We start from the raw sequence: 19793 nt of genomic DNA on the forward strand, positions 1-19793 counted from the left end.
CTTCATGATCCAGGCTTTCCTTTTTTCTGTCTCTCACTAATGCATTACCATATAAGGAGTGGCTCTCAATGGGTTGAGGGGGATTAATTTTTTCCCCTACCCCAGGAGGACATTTGGCAAGATCTGGGCATAGTTTTGGTTGGGAGGTGCCAATGGCATCTGGTGGGTAGAGGCCAGGGATGCCGCTAAACATCCCACAATGCCCAGGACAGCACCCTAGCCCCTCCCTACTCCAGACCAAAGAATTATCCAGCCCAAAATGTCCATAGTGCAGAAATTGAGAAACCCCACTGTACAGATCTTTGGAATAGATAATTCAGCCCATTTGGGTTATTAAAACTATCAGAAATGATAGTGTAGATCTATTGGCTGGTGTATCAGGAGCCCCTGAGGATGGTGAAAGGAGTAGGTAGAGAGGTAGAGAATTTTCATCTGTGTCCTCCCCCACCCCCTTTTTTTCGTTTTCCTATTTGTCGCACTAAGCAGCAAGTTAATTCTTGAGAACAGACCTATTTAGGAAGGTGACACTGCCCAGGCTTCCGGGTCTGGCCAAGGAACTTGAGGAGACCATCAGAGCTGCCTCTTCTGAAGCAAGGAGGTAGACACCACCCAAGACTTAGACTGATAATATTGGAAGCTTGTACTGATTCATTGAACATACACACACAACCCCATCTCTCTCCCCCATTAGCAAGAATTTTTAAACTGATATACAATAAAAATTATAAAACGTAATTCTCAAATTTTCTAAGATGAAATAATACGGATAATTTTTTATTGTGAAAATAATACCCCCACTGTGAAAAAATAGTCTTCATGTAGTTATATTTTTCTTAAAATTCCCAAGTGTGTAAACAAACAAACAAAAAAACCAACATTGGAAAGTCACCACACTTGAAAACTCAGGATGTCATGTTCTGAGTGTTTTGTGTTTAACTAATGGTGAGAAACCTTCTTTTGGTAAAGAATCGTGATTTAAACCTGTATGCCATCCTCGTGGGGGGAAAATAAGAACTCCCTACAAATTCTATTTATGAGGAGGTTGGTACCTTAGACAGGCGCTCATTTCTCTTGAGGAAAAAGCAATCTCTTGATCGATGGAAATCATTTTTCAACAAAATACCTACAACACTAAATCTGTTAAAACTAGATCAATAGTCTGTTCCAATTCTTGTATTAAATAGTAGCACGGAAAAAATTTTTTGTATCAGTGGTAATCTATAGTAACCACAGGATATGTATAGAATTATAAAGAAGTTAACTTTGTATTATTCATTTGTTTAGAGAAAAATATGTTTTTGAACATTACAAATTTATTTTAAAAATATAATATTAATATAAAATGCAATATAGAGTATCACTTAAAAATTCCCATATGTTTTAACAAATGTTTTTTATTATGATGTTTATATTAAACATCTACTGATTTGCTAACACCATTTGAAACCCTACAAATCACTCAAAAATTAGGTATATACTCAAATAAACCAAATTAATTTAGATTAACAGGTTACTCTAAGAATACATATTAATTTCATTCTGCTTCCCCTTCCTCTTCTTCCTCCTCTTTTTTTCTTCTTCTCCTTCTTCCTTCTTCTCCTTCCTGTTAAAATTCATGATTTTAAAGCTGCTTAATTCTCTCATCTGGATGGAGACTATAAAATAGTAACCTCAAAGAGAAATTTTAAGGATTAAGTCATGAAGAGTAGTATTTTTTAATGCCTAGAATATGGCATACCTTCAATATATCTCTTTTGGTACTAAACTTAGTTCTACAGAGTTCCTGCTCTTTGGACCAGAATGATGTAGGGTGGGAGAAATAAATCTAATTAAATTTTATCAGCAATAAATGTATCCACTATTGAGGACCTATGAGGTCCAGTTTACATGCTTCTTTAATCATTGTGAAAATTCTAGGCTATAAGTAGGATAGGACCTGCTTATACTTATTGAACACTCACATGTTAAATCAGTTAATCCTCACAGGAGGCTTCCAAGGTGGTAGTACATTTATCCCCATTTGACCAATGAAGACACCACAGTTCATGGAGTTCAGTCTGTGTGCTCCAGTGAAAATATGTGAGAAGTGATCATTGACGTGTTCCTTGAGTGATATGGTTTGGCTGTGTTCCCACCCAAATCTCGTCTTGAATTTCAGCCCCCAGAAGTCCCACATGTCATAGGAAGGAATCTATGGGAAGTAACTGAATCACGGGGACAGGTCTTTCCCATGCTGTTTTCTTGATGGTGAATATGTTTCACGAGATCTGATGGTTTTCTAAAGGGGAATTCTCCTGCACACACCCTCTTGCCCGCCGCCATGTAAGACATGCCTTTGCTTCTCCTTTGCCTTGATTGTGAGGCCTCCTCAGCCATGTGGAACTGTTAGTCCATTATAAATTGCCCAGTCTCGAGTGTGTCTTTATTAGCAGTGTGAGAATAGTCTAATACCTTGGGTCATCAACAGGGGGTGATGCTAGCCTAGCCCGTGCTGCTTCTACGTGATTAGGAAAGCATGCCCTCTCTGGGAAGACATATCTAAGAGCCAAGAGTGAGGGCTGGAGTATATGTAGCTCCTGACCCTTCTCCATAGGGGGGTCTACGAATGATGGCTCAAGTAAGCCTCTCAGAGTTTTCTGAAGACATAAATGCCCATTTAAAACTCAAAAGTATTTGAATGATCTTATATTTCCAGTTATAGAGGTTCTAAGTGTCTCTTGGGATTCTGGCCCAAGGCTTTTTCTTCTAGAGCTGCCTTCTTAATACTCTGTGCCACTTTCTAGCAAATGATGGCATCATGAGACTGGAATGTACCTGAGGGAACTGAAGCCTGATCTGGGCATGTGGTCAGTACACATCTTCCAAGGTCTTGTAAAAGTAACTGCAACACAGGTATAGAATTGTGGTGCAGGACTCTACATGACACTCTGGAAAAGAAAAAACTACAGAGAATATATATAATTTTTTACGGAATGCTTCACAAATTTCTGTGTCATCCCTGCACAGAGGACATGCTAATATTCTCTGTATCGTTCCAATTTTAGTGTATGTGTTGCCAAAGTAAGCACTAGAGACCATATAAATATCAGAAGTTGCCACGCGTTGGGCAGAGGAAGAGATGGCTGGGTGGAACTAATAGTAGTGAACTATTCTGTATGATACTGTAATGGTGGATACATGTCATTATGCATTTGGCAAAACTCATAAAGCTATGTAATGAGAAGAGTTAATTGCTGCTTACTCATCATTGTGGAGAACCAGGTCATCTTGTCTTCTTTAGAATATATCAGCAGTGTGTGCAATAATGCTCTAAAATTCTGTTGTGAATGTCTGATGTAAAGATTAAATGTGAATGAGACTGTCACATGAATACAAGATTTCTAAGTCATGTTCATAAATTGTATAGACTATTCTGCTTCAAATAGTCTCTTTCAAGTAAAATTCCATAAAATATGTTCTATCCAACTTTAATGATACAAAATGAAAGTCTACCACCAATAAAAACGTCAAATAATATTACCGGGAACAATGAAAAGAGCCATGAAGTGGAGCTTTTCCGCCATTAGATCCTAAATACTGCAGACTGTGAACTGGTATTTAATGTGCAGTTGCCTACACTGGTAGGAACCCTGCAATTATAGGTTAATTAGCTAAAATATCTGTCATGTTTGTGTAACATAGGGATACAACCAATGTTGTATACAGCAACAAATAATAATAGCTTCATAACTGCTAACACTCACCATACTCAAGGTAATTCTTTACTAATAAATAAAATAGACACCAAAAAATATTAGAAAGGATTACATAATGCAACAGTTATTCCTGCTAACTTTGCTTGTTTGCATGCACAGTAGCAGATGTATAGGCACATAAATATATGTATTTTTTTAATCGATATTTTTGAGCAGTTTTTGGCTTACAGAAAAATTGAGCTGAAAGTACAGAGAGTTCCCATACACTCCTCTCCCCTCTTTCTCAGTTTCCTCTATTATTAGCATCTTGCATTGGTGTGGTACATTTGTTACTGAACCAGTATTGATATATCATTATTAACTAAAGTCCACAGTTTATGTTAGGGTTCACTCTTCATGTTACATAGCTCTATGAGTTTTGTCAAAAGCATAATGACATGTATCAACCATTACAGTATCATACAGAATAGTTCACTACTATTAGTTCCACCCAGCCATCTCTTTCCCTGCCCAATGCCTAGCAACTTCTGGTATTTTTATTGTCTCTAGTGCTTGCTTTGGCAACACATATACTAAAATTGGAATGATACAGAGTATATTAGCATGGCCTCTGTGCATGGATGACATGGAAATTTGTGAAGCATTCCATGAGAAAAATACACATATATATACATATATGCATATATGTATACATATATGTGTGCATATAGTCTCCTATGTATATGTATATGCATATATACATATATGTGTATATATAGAAGACTATATACATATACATATACACATATATGTATATATATAGAAGGCTATGTGTATACATATATAGTGTATATAGTCTCCTATAGTTTTTCCTTTTCCAGAGTGTCAGATAGAGTCATACACCACATTACACCACTTCCATCAACATCAGGCTACATATATCACAACGGTAGTCTTATAAGATTATAATACTGTATTTTTACTGGATATTTTCTAAGTTTACACATGTTTAGATACACAAATCCTTAGCATTGTGTTGTATGTGCCCACACTACTCAGTACAGTAACATGTACAAGTTTGTAGCATAGGAGCAATAGACTATACCAATACAGCCTAGGTGTGTAGTAGGCTATACCATGTAGGTTTGCATAAATCACTCTATGATGTTCACATGATGACGAAATTGCCTAACAACGTATTTCTCAGAACATATCTCTATTATTAAGTGGCTCATGACTGCAGTTGGTATCAGACAATATGTAGCCTTTTAAAACTGGCTTCCTTTACTTAGCAATACGGTGAATCTTCTTTTGACTTTGGTTTTATTTAAGACACAGCCTTCAGGAAACAAATATGATCACAACATAGAGTAATTTTCAAAATTCATATAATGTTTTTCAGATAGATCTTATAGAAATTTCACTGAGACAGCTTCTAACTCCTCTCTCCTAGTGTCTCAAGCCATTTATCTATAATCCTTAAAGTATAGATAGAAGTATCCCAGGAAAAAACTTTGATAAGTCCTTCCTTAAGATGACCTTTCAGGTGAGGACTTGGGAAATCAAGAGAACACAGTAGTGGCTTCTCCTAGATTCCATGAGATGTGAATATCCACATGAGATTTTGCAGCAGAATTAGGCAAACTACAGCCGGCAGGTCAAATCCAGCCTCCCATCTCTTTCAGTATAACCCAGATGCTAAGAATGCTTTGTATCAATACGCATTTATGATCAATTTGATGGCAGGGAAAACTAATTTTGAACAACAAGCAAAATGTTACCCACCCAAGAATTGAACAATGAGATCTCATGGACACAGGAAGGGGAACATCACACTCCGGGGACTGTTGTGGGGTGGGGGGAGGGGGGAGGGGCAGCATTAGGAGATATACCTAATGCTAAATGACGAGTTAATGGGTGCAGGAAATCAACATGGCACATGGATACATATGTAACAAACCTGCACATTGTGCACATGTACCCTAAAACCTAAAGTATAATTAAAAAAAAAAAAAGAAGAAAAAAAAAAAAGAAGAAAAAAAAAAAATACCTGGATGATGAAATCATCTGTACAACAAACCCCCCAGGACACAAGTTTATCTATGTAACAAACCTGCACTTGTACCCCTGAAATTAAAATTAAAATTAAAATAAAGAAACTTGCCTTTAAAAAAAAAAAAAGAAATAGTTTGAGTTTTCTTCAGATTTAGTTCGAATCTCTAACCCATGTGATAATACTACATAATCCTTTGTTTAAGTAATAGATTCAAAATAAACAATAGCACAGTTATTGTAAAGGCAAAGAAATAGAAATTAAATTAATTCTGCTATTCTTTGTGACTACTTTGAATCTTTGTGTTTAAAACTTTAAAACAATGAAATGGTGCAAACTTTAAGGTATAATACATGTTTGATCTAAAATTTATTCACAAAATACCTTACTGAATTTTTCTTTACAGTAGAAATACATTCTTATTCATTAACTATTAATTTTTTAAGCTAAAGAACAAATTAAAAGACAATTTATTACAGAGGGCACAAAGCACTAACCCTAAAAGAAAAAAATTGATAAATAGGGCTTCATTAAAATTAAAAGATGCTTACCAAAATATATTGCAAGAAAAACGTCAAGGCAGAGATTGAGATAAAATATTCAAAATATATATATCTGACAAAGGACTTACATCCAAATAAATAAATTCTACTGCTTAAAAATACAACAACCCAATTTTTAAAATGACTTGAATGACACTTCACCAGAGAAGATATATTCATGTATGTAATCACAGGAAGAAGGTGTGCAGCATCATTAGTTATTAGAAAAATGCAAATTAATATAACAAGGCTAAAATTAATTATCATACATAACTGGCATAGTGTAAAATGGCGAAAGGACTTTGGAAACCTGTTTGGCAGTTAAATGTTGTATACTCTGTGGCCTAACTCATTTGACTCCTAGTATTTATTCAGAGAAGTGAATACATGTGCTCACAAAAAGACTTGCACAAGAGTGTTTGTAGCAGTTTTATTCGTAATAGCCTCAAACTGAAAGCAATGGAAATATCAATCAGAAGGAGAATGGATTAAAAATATATATGTGATACAGTCATGTGACAGAATACTATAAGCGACTTAAAAATGATCTACTGATACAATCTGAAAGATGACTGAATATCAGAAACATTATATTGATCAAAAGAAGCCAGATGCAAGGGAAGAAATACTGTTTGATCCTATTTATGTGAAATTTTATAATGTGAAAGGCAAAACTAACCTATGCTGATGGAGTAAGTGGTTGCCTACAGGGGTGAGGCTTGATTGGAAAGGTGCTCTAGGGAAATTTCCAGGGTGATACCCCCCTTTTTTTCTTCCCAAGACAGGGTCTCACTCTGTCACCCAGGCTGGAGTGCAGTGATACAATCCTGGCTCACTATAGCCTCGACACAGGTTCAATCAATCCTCTCATCTCAGCCTCCTGGGTACCTGGGACTACAGGTACAAGCCACCACACCTGGCTAATCTTTTTATAAAAATTTTTTTGTAGAGATGAGATCTCACTATATTGCCCAGGCTGGTCACAAACTCCTGGGCTCAAGTGATCCTCCTGCCTCGGCCTGCCAAAGTGTTGGGATTATAGGCTGAGCCACTGTGCCAAGCCCCAGGATGATAATCTTGATTGGTTATTGGTTATATGTGTGTATCTGCTTGTCAAAACCTATCCAGTTTTGCACTTAAGATTGCATTTCTGCAGCCACAAAAAAGAAAGAAATTATGTCCTTTGCAACAATATAGAGCTGGATGCCATAATCCTAAGTGAACTAACTCAGAAACGGAAAAACAGATACTGCATGTTCTTACTTATAAGTGGCAGCTAAACAGTGGATACATATGGACATAAAGATAGAAGTAATAGACACTGGGGACTCCAAAAGAGGGAGGTTGGAGGGGGAAAAGTGTTGAAAAATTATCTATCGGGTATCGTATTCACCATTTGAGTAATGGGCATGTTAGAAGCCCAATCTTTACTGGTATGCAATATACCATGTAACAAACAAGCACATGTACCCCCTGTATCTAAAATAAAATAATTAAAAAAAAAAAGTTACCCACGCAAAAATGATTTCATCCTATTCATTAGTAGAATAAATTTTCTTATTTACTAGTTAATATTTTAAGTAATCAATTATTATGTTTAATTTCATCAATAAAATGTTTGTAAAAATTTGTTTTCTCTCTTTCTATATCAGTACCTACACAATATCCTCAATTTTACCTCTTCGTACACAAAAACTAAAATACTTATTCTTGGCCCTTTACAGAAAGTGTTTGTCAGTCCTACTCAAGAATAATCAAATGGTCTCTAACTGTTTTTCTTCTTCTCTCCTTCATTTTTTTCTTTTATTAGTAATATACCCTCATCTAACTGTATTATTACATTCTAGAAGATGCAGTTAGTATGATCTGGACTATGAAGTAACGAAAAGGTTTAAAGAACTCCACCCTTGGACATTAAAAATGGAAAGCTGTCTGTTAGTCAAGAATCTAGAAAAGGAGGCCATAAGTGGTACCAACTTTTCCAGGCTTTGGTAAATATAGAAATCTCTATTTTTTTGTCATCATCTCTCTGCTTCTCATGTAGGTCAGCAGGGGTGTAGTGGAAAAAGGCTTTGTAGTTAGACTAACCTGCCACCCACCAGCTTCTGGACTACAAACAATTGCTCATCCTCTTTGCATTTTGGGGTTTTAAGTTTTGTTTTGGTTTGTTTTTGACTTATAAAAGGGGTTATTTCAATGGCTAAATGATATAACGTTGTTACACAATAAAAGCTCATAACTTTGTGTAGTTGTAAAGCTTTAGGTCCTAATGAGCATTAAATGTTTTCTTCCTTTCTTCTTTCCAAGAAAACTCTGTGTGTGCGTGTGTGTGTGTGCACGCACACGCGCGCGTGTGTGTGTTTGTTCAGAGGCAGAAGGGAAAACTGGAATAACAGTCCCATTACACCTCATGGCTTATAGGAGAGCAAACCCAGCAAGGTGTCTGTATTAGTCTGTTTTGTGTTGCTATAAAGAATACTTGAGACTGGGTAATTGATAAAGAAAAGAGGTTAAATTTGGCCAGTGATTCTGCAGGCTGTACAAGCATGACACCAGCATCTGCTCAGCTTCAAGGGATGCCTCGGGAAGCTTTTACTCATGGTAGAAAGCAAAGGAGGAACAGGCATGTCACATGGTGTGATGGTTAATACTGAGTGTCAACTTGATTGGATTGAGGGATACAAAGTATTTATCCTGGGTGTGTCTGTGTGGGTGTTGCCAAAAGAGATGAACATTTGAGTCAGTGGGCTGGGGAAGGCAGATCCACCCTTAATCTGGTGTGTACCATCTAATCAGCTTCCAGCGAATATAAAGCAGGCAGAAAAACATGAAAAGGAGAGAAGGGCCTAGCCCTTTAGGATATAGATATTCTAAACCTGTGCTTAGAGCTCTCTCTCTCTCTATATATGTATATCCTATATACACAATAGGATATACATATATATATATGTATATCCTATATACACAATAGGATATACATATATATATATGTATATCCTATATACACAATAGGAGATATATATATCTCCTATATATTAATAGGAGATATATATATCTCCTATATATTAATAGGAGATATATATATCTCCTATATATTAATAGGAGATATATATATCTCCTATATATTAATAGGAGATATATATATCTCCTATTAATTCTGTCCCTCTAAGAGAACCCTGACTAATCCAGTAAATTGGTACCAGTATAGTGGGGTGCTGCTAAAAAGATACTCAAAGATCTTTGGAAATGGATAACAGGCAGAGGCTGGAACAGTTTGGAGGGCTCAGAAGAAGAAGGGAAAATGTAGGAAAGTTTGGAACTTCCTAGAGACTTGTTGAATGGCTTTGCCCAAAATGCTGAGAGGAATGTGGATAATAAAATTCAGGCTGAGGTGATCTCAGATGGAGATGAGGAACTTATTGGGACCTAGAGCAAAGGTGACTCTTGTTATGTTTTGGCAGAGTCTGGCAGCATTTTGCCCCTACCCTAAAGATTTGTGGAACTTTGAACTTGAGAGATAATTTAGGGTACCTGGCGGGAGAAATTTCTAAGCAGCAAAGCATTCAAGAGGTAACTTGAGTACTATTAAACGCATTCAGTTTTATAAGGGAAGCAGAGCATAAAAGTTTGGGAAAAGTTGCAGCCTGACTATTTGATAGAAAAGGAAAAGCCATTTTCTGGGGAGAAATTCAAGGCAGCTGCAGAAATTTGCATAAGTAGTAAGGAGCCTAATATTATTTCCCAAGACCACTAGGAAAATGTCTCCAGGCCATGTCAGAGAACTTCCCAGCAGCCCCTCCCATCACAGGCCCAGAGGCCAAGGAGGAAAAAGTGGTTTCATGCACTGGGTCCAGGGTCCCCATGCTGTGTGCACCCTAGGGACTTGGTGCCCTGTGTCCCAGCTGCTCCAGCTATGGCTGAAAGGGGCCAACATAAAGCTTGGGCTTTGGCTTCAGAGGGTGGAAGCCCCAAGCTTTGGCAGCTTCCACATGGTGTTGAGCCTGCAGGTGCACAGAAGTCTAGAATTGAGGTTTGGGAGCCTCCTCCTATATTTCAGAAGATATATGGAAATGCCTGGATGCCCAGTAATAAGTTTGCTGCAGGGGTGATGCCCTCATGGAGAACCTCTGCTAGGGCAGTGCAGAAGGCAAATGTGGGGTTGGAGCCCCAACACAGAGTCCCTACTGGGGTACCACCTAGTGGAGCTGTGAGAAGAGGACTACCATCCTCCAGATCCCAGAATGGCAGATCCACTGACAGCTTGCACTGTGTACCTGGAAAAGCCACAGACACTCAATGCCAGCCCGTGAAAGCAGCCAGAAAGAAGGCTGTACCCTGCAAAGCCACAGGGGCGGAGCTGCCCAAGGCTTTGGGAACCCACCTCTTGCATCAGCATTACCTGGATGTGAGATATGGAGTCAAAGGAGATCATTTTGGAGCTTTAAGATTTGACTGCCCCACTGGATTTCAGACTTGCATGAGCCCTGTAACCCCTTTGTTTTGGCCAATTTCTCCCATTTGGAATGACTGTATTTGCCCAATACCTGTACTCCCATTGAATCTAGGATTTGCTAGATTCTGATTTTTACAGGCTCATAGGCAGAAGGGACTTGCCTTGTCTCAGATGAGACTGTGGATTGTGGACTTTTGGGTTAATGCTGAAATGAGCTAAGACTTTGGAGGACTGCTGGGAAGGCATGATTGGTTTTGAAATGTGAGGACATGAGATTCGGAGGGGCCAGGGGCAGCACGATACGGTTTGGCTGTAACCCCACCAGAATCTCAACTTGAATCGTATCTCCCAGAATTCCCACGTGTTGTGGGAGGGACCCAGGAGGAGATAATTGAATCATGGGAGCTGGTCTTTTTTGTGCTATTCTCATGGTAGTGAATAAGTCTCACAAGATCTGATGGGTTTATCAGGGGTTTCCACTTTTGCTTCTTCCTCATTTTCCCTTGCCGCTACCATGTAAGACAAGCCTTCTGCCTCCCACCATTATTCTGAGGCCTCCCCAGTCATATGGAACTGTAAGTCCAATTAAACCTTTCTTCGTTCCCAGTTTTGGGTATGTCTTTATCAGCAGCATGAAAACAAACTAATACACATGGCAAGAGAGGAAGCAAGAGAGAGAAAGGGGGGAAGTACCAGGCTCTTTTAAACAACCAACTCTTGTGTGAAGGAATAGAGCAAAAACCCACTCATTACTGTGGGGAGGGTACCAAGCCATCTTGAGGGATCTGCCCCAGTGTCCCAAACTCCTCCGACTAGGCTCTACCTCTAACATTGCCATCACATTCCAACATGAGATTTGGAGGGGACAAACATCCAAACCATATCAGGATTGACTGTAGCAGCTCAGAACAGCAAAGGAGAGTCAGCAGTCTGAAGCCCGGGACAGTTTCAGAAAGAAAGAAGGGACTTTGAAGTGTCATCTAGACCGAGAAGTGATACACCGCACCCTGCTGCCCTCCACCCATAACATGTGATTGTATTTGCATCTTTCTTTTCATGACTGTTATAATACTCTAAGTATTCTCATGAAGTATTCAAGATAGAAGGATTTTCATTAACACCCAGAAAGTGAACTGTCCTTGTGGTCTAGAAACAAGAGTCTGTGACCTTTAATTCTTGCAGATGTAAAAAAACTTCAGCTAGAGGTTTTTCCAGAAAGATCCACACCTTGGATGAGGAAGAGAATTCAGTGTACTTATGTGGAAAAATGAAAAGCCTGAGTCAGGGTTTGTTTCTGCCAAATAGAAAATGGTTCCAAGAAGCTTCCGTTTTCTAAACCTGTGCTTAGAGCTCTTTACGTCTGGTTTATGATCTTGGCTCCCTTCAACTCAACATAGGCCTATTCAAGGACACCCAAGAGGAAAACTATATGCTCAAATAACCATCTTGCTGCTAAAGCACATGTTTTTCTGTAGTCATTTTGCTTTACTTCCTGCCGTACTTCTAACAAGAAATTTATCAACACAACAGAACTGGTTCAGTGAGGGGCTGACCTGTTTCGTGAACATCAGTTCCAGAACCTTTGTTTTAAAAACGTGAAGATACCTAGAACTCAACAATTATGTCCTCTTTTTTAATCTTAACCCATGTTGCCTTCTTCCAAGTATTGAAGATTAAATTTGTCACTAAATACAGTGGCTTTCACAATTAGAGTGTATGGAACATTAACTGGCAAGGAAATTGTATTTTACGTGCTTGTACTTACTGGGAAAATTGTGTGCTGGGGGTACTACCAAAAAAACACATAGGAGATTAAAAATGTAGAAAAAAAATTAACAACCAGACTTCTGGGGTGCTCAAAAATCACAGTACAGTTTTAAGCATTAATAACTTTAGATGTATAAAGGTTATGTATAAACTTATGAAACTATGATTTGAAAGTTCAATTAAATAAGTTTCTTTTATATTCATAGAATTTTGTGACTCTTGAATAATAAATCTGTAATTTAAAGTTTGGTTGCAGTTCCTCTGAAGAAGCCAAATGTTAAATAAAACAAAAAAACTAAAATGAAAAAATTAATATTAAAAGTTCAAAAACTAAATTACTGTAAAAGAAGTTTGCATTATTAAACATTTATATAATAGTGTTATAAGTACATAGTATTTATACTGTTGAGATTAGTACAGCTTCTAAGATTTTTGGGACATCCTGATCCATTCTAAAAAGATTCAAGTAGCAACGCAACACGCCGTATGGTGCTATGTAGTGGGACTCAAAAACGAATAGGTGCTGGTCTCGCTTTTGAAGAGACCACATTATACAAAATTATTACAAAAGAGTACAATAAAAACTGGGTTTGTATAAGGTGGAATCGCATCAAAAAAAGCTTATGGATAACATCAATATAATATATTTTATAAAATATATGAATTTAGGTCTTACGATAGAATTAGGCTTTTGGGTTGGCAAATCTGTTACGGATTATATAACAGTACTGAGGTAGCTTAGATTTCTGTTTTTTACAGTCATTTACATAAAATTATGTTTCAGAAGCAATATGGAATGTGTGAATATGCAATGCACACATACACTCACACACAATTAACTGGAGGAACGCCTGTTTATTTTAGCGATTCAGTACTGAGAAAAGCATGTAAACCACAAGCTTAATACAAGGCCACTGTCATGACTTTAAGGGCATCCTTTCAACCCGTATTAACTCTGATCTCTGGTGATCGTTTACTCTGACTCCAAGTTATTAAAAGCATCTCCAACGTATAGTGCACATGATGTTTGTTTTTAATCATTTCATATCATAGATTTCACATGGGGAATATGTTGGCAAATATTTTAGACTACAAAAAATCTTGATAGTTGGATAAATGCTAGTGTTCTGCAATTTCCTTCACATCACCATAAAAGGAGGGCTTTAAAGGCAATATTTTAATTTCCTGAGACTTCTCACCGAGCTCTACATTTGAAATGGGATGGGAAATGCCACTTGTGATAACATTTTAATTTTAAACTTGGTAAGAGTTATGCCATTATAAAGGTAACTACCATAAACTTTCTTTAAAAGATGCTTCACATCAGACAACCAGGGGGAAAATACAAGACTACATGGTGGTTTTCATGTCAAGCATCATTAAAAGGTATTTGATGTTCACAGCAGAACTATGATTTTCAGATTGTGCCTGCATAAAACCAAAACAAGTGGTCAGTTTGTTAAATAGTGAACTGCACACTGAATGCCATATGGCCTAAAAGGAGAAGTGCATGGCCATGGCTTTCATTGGTGTTTGGATCCTGAGCTACAGGCAGGAGGAATGTGATGATTTGCATCATCTTCTTAAGTCATGCTTCAGTTTATTGCCATCCTTCTGCTCAGAGTGATCATGCTTCATTTCAGTCACTAAGCTCCACCGCTAGGAAAAAATACAAGCAATTTATCTTGGTGTTGTGAGTTGGGCTCCCTGGAAGGTAGGTTAACCTGCAGGAGCTTTATTAGGGAGGGCTCTTGGGATCTACTGCCATAGAAGGGATGGGACAGAAGCAGGACTGGGCAGAGGGAGCTGCAATGCAACCTCAAGGGAAGTTTCAGTTGGCCCTGGAAGGAACGCTGAGGATGGGTTGACCTTCCAGAGTTGTCCTGAATTGCAGCAAAAAAGTCAAGCCTCTATACCCCTACTTTGATCAGTCACTGGATGTGGATTACGCCAAAAAGGTGGCATGGCCTTGAGCATGATGGCTCTCTTCAGTTGAGGCAATCCTCAAAGGGGCTTGACAGCTGAGGACTGTCTACCAGCCTCACTCCCAGCTGCTGGGGAACAAGTCCTTTATTCCTAAAGTGGGGGGTGGTTCTGAGTTGCTTATCACAGTGTCTACCATGCCCAAGAAGCAAGAATATATTCGCCACAAAATGCTCTTTCAGGCTTACTTTCGACTATTCCTCTTTATAAATTCTCCTCTCAAGTAGCAAGAAAGAAGAGAATCTCCCTCATTTCTCAAAGCTAGGTCTGTGCAATGAGGCTCAGGGGCTTCGTTGAGCTAAGTCGTTTGCCCATCTCTGACCCAATCACAGTTGCCAGGAGGGAATGCAATGCTCTCACTGGCCAGGCCTGGGAGAAATACTCGAGGAGAAGAGGGGTTCTACTCAGCAAGTAAGATGAGTAGACCCTGGACAGCCAGAAAACTAATAGATGCCCCCAAAATGTTGTTATACATACTTTTTCTTCTCTTGTTTTTGCTCAAACCTTTTTCCCTCCCTGTAACGCTGGTTTGTGTTCTCCTCTTCATAGGCCCTGGCACATGGCAGGTACTTAAGCCATGTATGATCAGACTCTGCTCAACTTGCAGGCATACAGCCCTCCAAGGGGTCATGGCCAAGGTGCACAGGAAACCCACCCAGGAGCTGCATTCAAACTGCAATTGTGCTTCTGAGACTGGGACGGCTGAGCTCCCAGGCAGCCCTGGGGTAGAACAATGACCGGCTGTCAGCAGCTGTGGAGACCACTGGATACCGGGAAATGGGGTAGGGGGAGCGTGGGTGAGGCAGGTGGTGGCTTTTATCTCTTCCACGCCTGGCAGAGCCCATTACCAACTGGCTCAATACGACAGAGCTAGCTCTGCTTTCCTATTCAGGAGGGAAAAGAAAAATCAAGAGTAAAGAGACTTCAGCACCAACTGCACCACATTTTTAAAGTGTACTCCTTCCCATCGACTCCAAATGCTATCAGAACTACCAGGCTCTTGTTACAGGGGTTCTGGGACTTTGCTGAGCACCCTATTATTTTCATGCTTGAACCCCCACATTATGTCAGAGGTGTTTCTTTTGTTCTAGGTAATTTGCTTGAACGAGCTGTTAACTGTAGCTTGGGGCTGGATGCTCATTTCCTCACACTTTTTAAGTTAAAACAAACAGCCATGATGCAGACTATTTTTCTTCAGTTCAGAGAAAGGGAGAAATCTGGCTGATTTGATGCAAAACTTCAGTGGTCTTACCTTTCAGGTCTTATGTATTATTGTTAGTGTCAAACTTTCACTGTTCACGATGGTTTGCCATAATTGGTGTTTTCTTTGGTTAGTTCCCACCACCAATTAAGAATTAATGACAAAGTATTTTGAAATTCAGTCAGGTTTTTGTGACCGTTTGGTGTTCATCCGGGTGACAGATAAGAAAAACCCATCAAACAGCCTTTAATAAAAGGAATTTACTATCACATATAACTGAAACGTCCAGGGGTAGCATGGGCTACAGGGAACAACCAAAACACCCTATTTGTTTGCGTCTCCCCTCTCTGACTTCTGCTGTATCTGCCTGATGTTGTTGTCTTCTGGTCATAACATGAGTGCCAAGAGCACGTGGTGCTCAATGCATCTTCATTCATAACAAGAGGTAGAGGCCAGAGTTGGAAAGGCCACAAAAAGCCCTGAGACTCCCTTGCTAAAAACACATGACCAACCCTGAGCTAAACACCATGACCCAAGGGATAGGAAATCGTGATTAGCTTAAACACATTAGGGCCTCATCCTGCAGCAAGGACAGTTAATTCAACACAAACCACATGGCTGGATGGAGAGAGAGGTGAAGGGCTAAGTCATGAGAGAGTGGAGACACCAGGTACCGACTCGATGAGTACAATATCTGTCCCCTCCTGGAAGACCACAGCTGCACATTTTCCAAATGCTTTGATGAGACCATGGCCAGGAAAAGTGGCAAAAAGAACTTTGGGGAACAAAGAGTACTGTGTCATTTCCCATCACTGAGCCTCACAGGTATGGGCATATCATACACACTGAATGGATAATAAGGACAGGGTTTAGCTATTAATACAGGAAAGTTATTATGATCTAAAAATACCAATTAAAAAGGCAAAGATGACATTTAGTAAAAGAGATACTCCTTCTCTCACTCTCTCTCTCTCTCTATTTCTTACCCCACCCTAATCCCTCTCTCTTTCCTTCTCTCTTTCCCGCTCTTCCTCCCACCACAGAGGAAATCCATTGCACAACTTCACTGAATGGCAAAACTACTGACCCTAAGTGACAAACTGTCTCAGATCAGAAAGTGGTGTCAACTCAAAAGTGGCAGAAGAGTCAGGAGGTCCATGGACAAGCCACACATTCTTCTCTGTCACTTCTCACCAGAGAGTAGAGGTGAAAGGGCTTGGCTTGAACATTAATCCATTTTGGATCTGTCTGCCACACAAGGAACAACTTGTCACTAGCATCAGGCAGCATCACTCCTTTCCAGCTTTATATTTGGTAGTTGCAGTCCTCAGCATGCTTTGAGGATGTCACTCCAAAATAAGTCAAGTAAAGCCAGGTTCACTGAGTGATTTTGGAGGAAAAACATGGGAGAAACACATCTAAAATAGGCACTTCCAACTCATAGTGCTGTTAGGTGTGAACTTTTTCTAAGAGCTCCTGATACGAGCAAGGCATTGGCAGATATAGCACTAGATTCACTGATGCTCATTTCAAAACAAAACAAAACAAATAACACTAAGTTAATTTACTTGCTGGTTTATTGTTATTATTATATTTTTGTTGTCTTTGTGTTGCTAAGCTACAAATATAAAAAATGGTGGGTATGTGAACTAATGGATATTTCATGGATTAATAGCAACAAACATGGTTTTAAGAAATGCCCAGAAAATAAATAGAAGATTCATTCTGTCCTCAAATCTTGTGTTGACACAAGTAGACTTAAGGCTAATCACTGTTTATTTGTTCTCATCGGGCTGCATTTATCTATAACCATAAAATTAAATGACCTGAACTGTACATTTGTTTTAGGAGTGCCTACCATGGCTATAGTGATCTTGGGAGTATAATTCCTTTTTCAAGTAAAGAATAACATGAAGCTATTTAGGTGCTTTCTACTGCTCTGTGCCTCTGCTATAGCAGAAGAGATAAAAGTGGCTTAGCAGGCATTTTAAGGAATATCTTCAAATAATGTGTAACTACCTAAGTGGCAGCATGGTGCATTACACTTTTGGCTGTTGCTGATTTTCTAAAATGTGGTTCTGCATAAGGTAGGGAAGACAGGGTAATGCTATTTATTTAGTCCGACAAATAATTCAAAGCTCACATTTCAAAAAACTCTTTTTCTTCTTTTTACCTTTGCTTTTGCCATTGCTGCCTATCATGATGGCATACCCCTCAACACTGCTCAAATTCAAGTGGTGAATTTCTGTAGGGCAACATGTTGTTTTTGGAGTTATAAATGTTTGAACTCTCCGATCTTGGAGGAAAAGCAGGAAGTGAGCTTTTTTTATGAAGTTGAAGTTAAGAAAACAAAGGAAACATAATCTTGCCAATAACACAAGAACTAGACACTTTATATACCTGGGAAAGAAGAGAGAATAAAAGCACTTGCTTCTACGTTGAAATTTAATTGGAAGTCAGGAGATAAATTTTCAGAAAACAATCCATAACTAAGCCGAAACAATGTATTCAGTGTAAAAAAAAAAAAAAAAAATAGGGAGGTGGGGAGAGACCTCTGTGTTTCAAAGGCTGAAAAAAATTATGGAAAAAAATTAACTGGGAAGGAGTTTTCTTTAGTTTATCTTCTATTTCAAAAGCTAAATTTCTAAAAATCAGGGGGGAAAATGTAGCTTAATTACAACAAAAACCCAAGAGGGATAATTAGTCTCATGCTATAGTTTTGCTCAGATAAACAAAACATGCTCTTAATAGAAATTTTGGGTAATAATGAATAATTCTTATAATCAGACCTCTGTCCTCTGGGTTCAGAAGATCAAGTGCGAGAAGACACACACCTGGGGTGATGATGCGTTTCCTTCCCCTATCTCCTCAACAGTGTGAAAAGTTGATTAGAGGGGCCAGAAGGCACCCAAGGAGCTTCCATAATCCCACAGCAATCTTCAGGAGGGCTTTATAAATCTTATATAATATCATGATGACAGAGTTTGCCAAGAATTCTATATGTTTTAGGCTTCTTTGGGGAGGGATCAACTTAAGGGGCATATTTTAAAACTAGTCTTGGTGGAGCGTTTGGAGACCAAAGATCAGTGTGACCTAGGCTGTCCCCAGTGACCTGGGTGGACACCCATCATAAATAGACCAGGATGCAGTAATGGGGTACAATTGCTGGCTTTTTCCTGTAGTACCTCCTTTTGTCTGAAGCTGTGCAACGAGCATTTGCAGCAGGATCCAACTGCCTCATATATGATCATTGTTTAATCAAAGTCCACCATGCTGAACCCCACAGGTTCTCCTGTTTCTCTGAGTAAAGACAGCCAATCACATATAACTGCTACATTTTCTGGCAGAATAAGGCTTTTACTCAAGCTTCCCAACCCCTCCTCCACTAAACCCACAGAAAAGGAAAGGGAAAAGGAAAAAAATCCATCCAACCATGATGCAAAGTAATAGGTACTTCTTTTAAAAGAAGTACCTTTTTAAAAGTAATAGGTACTTCTTTAATAAGGTGATAATAAACATAGTTTATTTTAAGCAATAAATGAACAAATAAACTGGCTCCAGTCATGTCATACCATCCACTTTAAGTACATGCATTTTACTATGTAAACTACATGTCTGTGGTTTATGTTGATTCTCCCTCTTATGTAAGGAGGGAACAGTCTTTCTCAGCGCCAAAGAGCCTTTCATACTTAAATTATTTCTGCTTAGTAATACAGTTATCTGCGTGTGCATCCATCTTTCTCAGTAGACTTTAAGTTTCTCAAGAACTGCACCATGATCAGGTCATCTTTGCTTTCCTCTTCCTTCTTCTCCCCGATGAACATCCCACACAAAGTGTTGCACACAGTCTGTGCTCAAAACACACCTGCTGAAATGCCTCATCTGCAACACTCTATGTTACAAAAATAATAATAAAAATAAATACAAGGTATGTGGAAGTCCTAACCTTCAGTACCTCAGAATGTGATCTTATTTGGAGATAGCATCTATAAGACAAGAGTCTCCCTGTGTTGCCCAAGCTGGTCTCAAACTCCTGGGTTCAAGCAATCCTCCTGCCTTGGCCTCCTAAAGTGCTGGGATTACATTTTAATAATTCTATAAGATTTTAAATAATCTTATA

At 38.8% G+C, this 19793-nt stretch overlaps 1 protein-coding gene and 2 non-coding genes across 9 annotated transcripts in view; 1 reads left to right on the plus strand and 2 right to left on the minus strand.

The window, feature by feature from the left end:
• MACROD2 (mono-ADP ribosylhydrolase 2) overlaps positions 1 to 19793 on the minus strand; it is a 2104525-nt gene that overhangs the window by 1037787 nt on the left and 1046945 nt on the right. The window lies entirely within an intron of this gene.
• On the minus strand, positions 2957 to 3068 carry LOC129474989 (U6 spliceosomal RNA). The gene has a single exon (XR_008654726.1). It is a non-coding gene; the product is annotated as a U6 spliceosomal RNA (small nuclear RNA).
• LOC129474993 (U6 spliceosomal RNA) lies at positions 4244 to 4350 on the plus strand. The gene has a single exon (XR_008654728.1). It is a non-coding gene; the product is annotated as a U6 spliceosomal RNA (small nuclear RNA).

Source organism: Symphalangus syndactylus, chromosome 24 (genome assembly GCF_028878055.3).
Source record: "Symphalangus syndactylus isolate Jambi chromosome 24, NHGRI_mSymSyn1-v2.1_pri, whole genome shotgun sequence".
Classification (NCBI taxonomy): Eukaryota; Metazoa; Chordata; class Mammalia; order Primates; family Hylobatidae; genus Symphalangus; species Symphalangus syndactylus.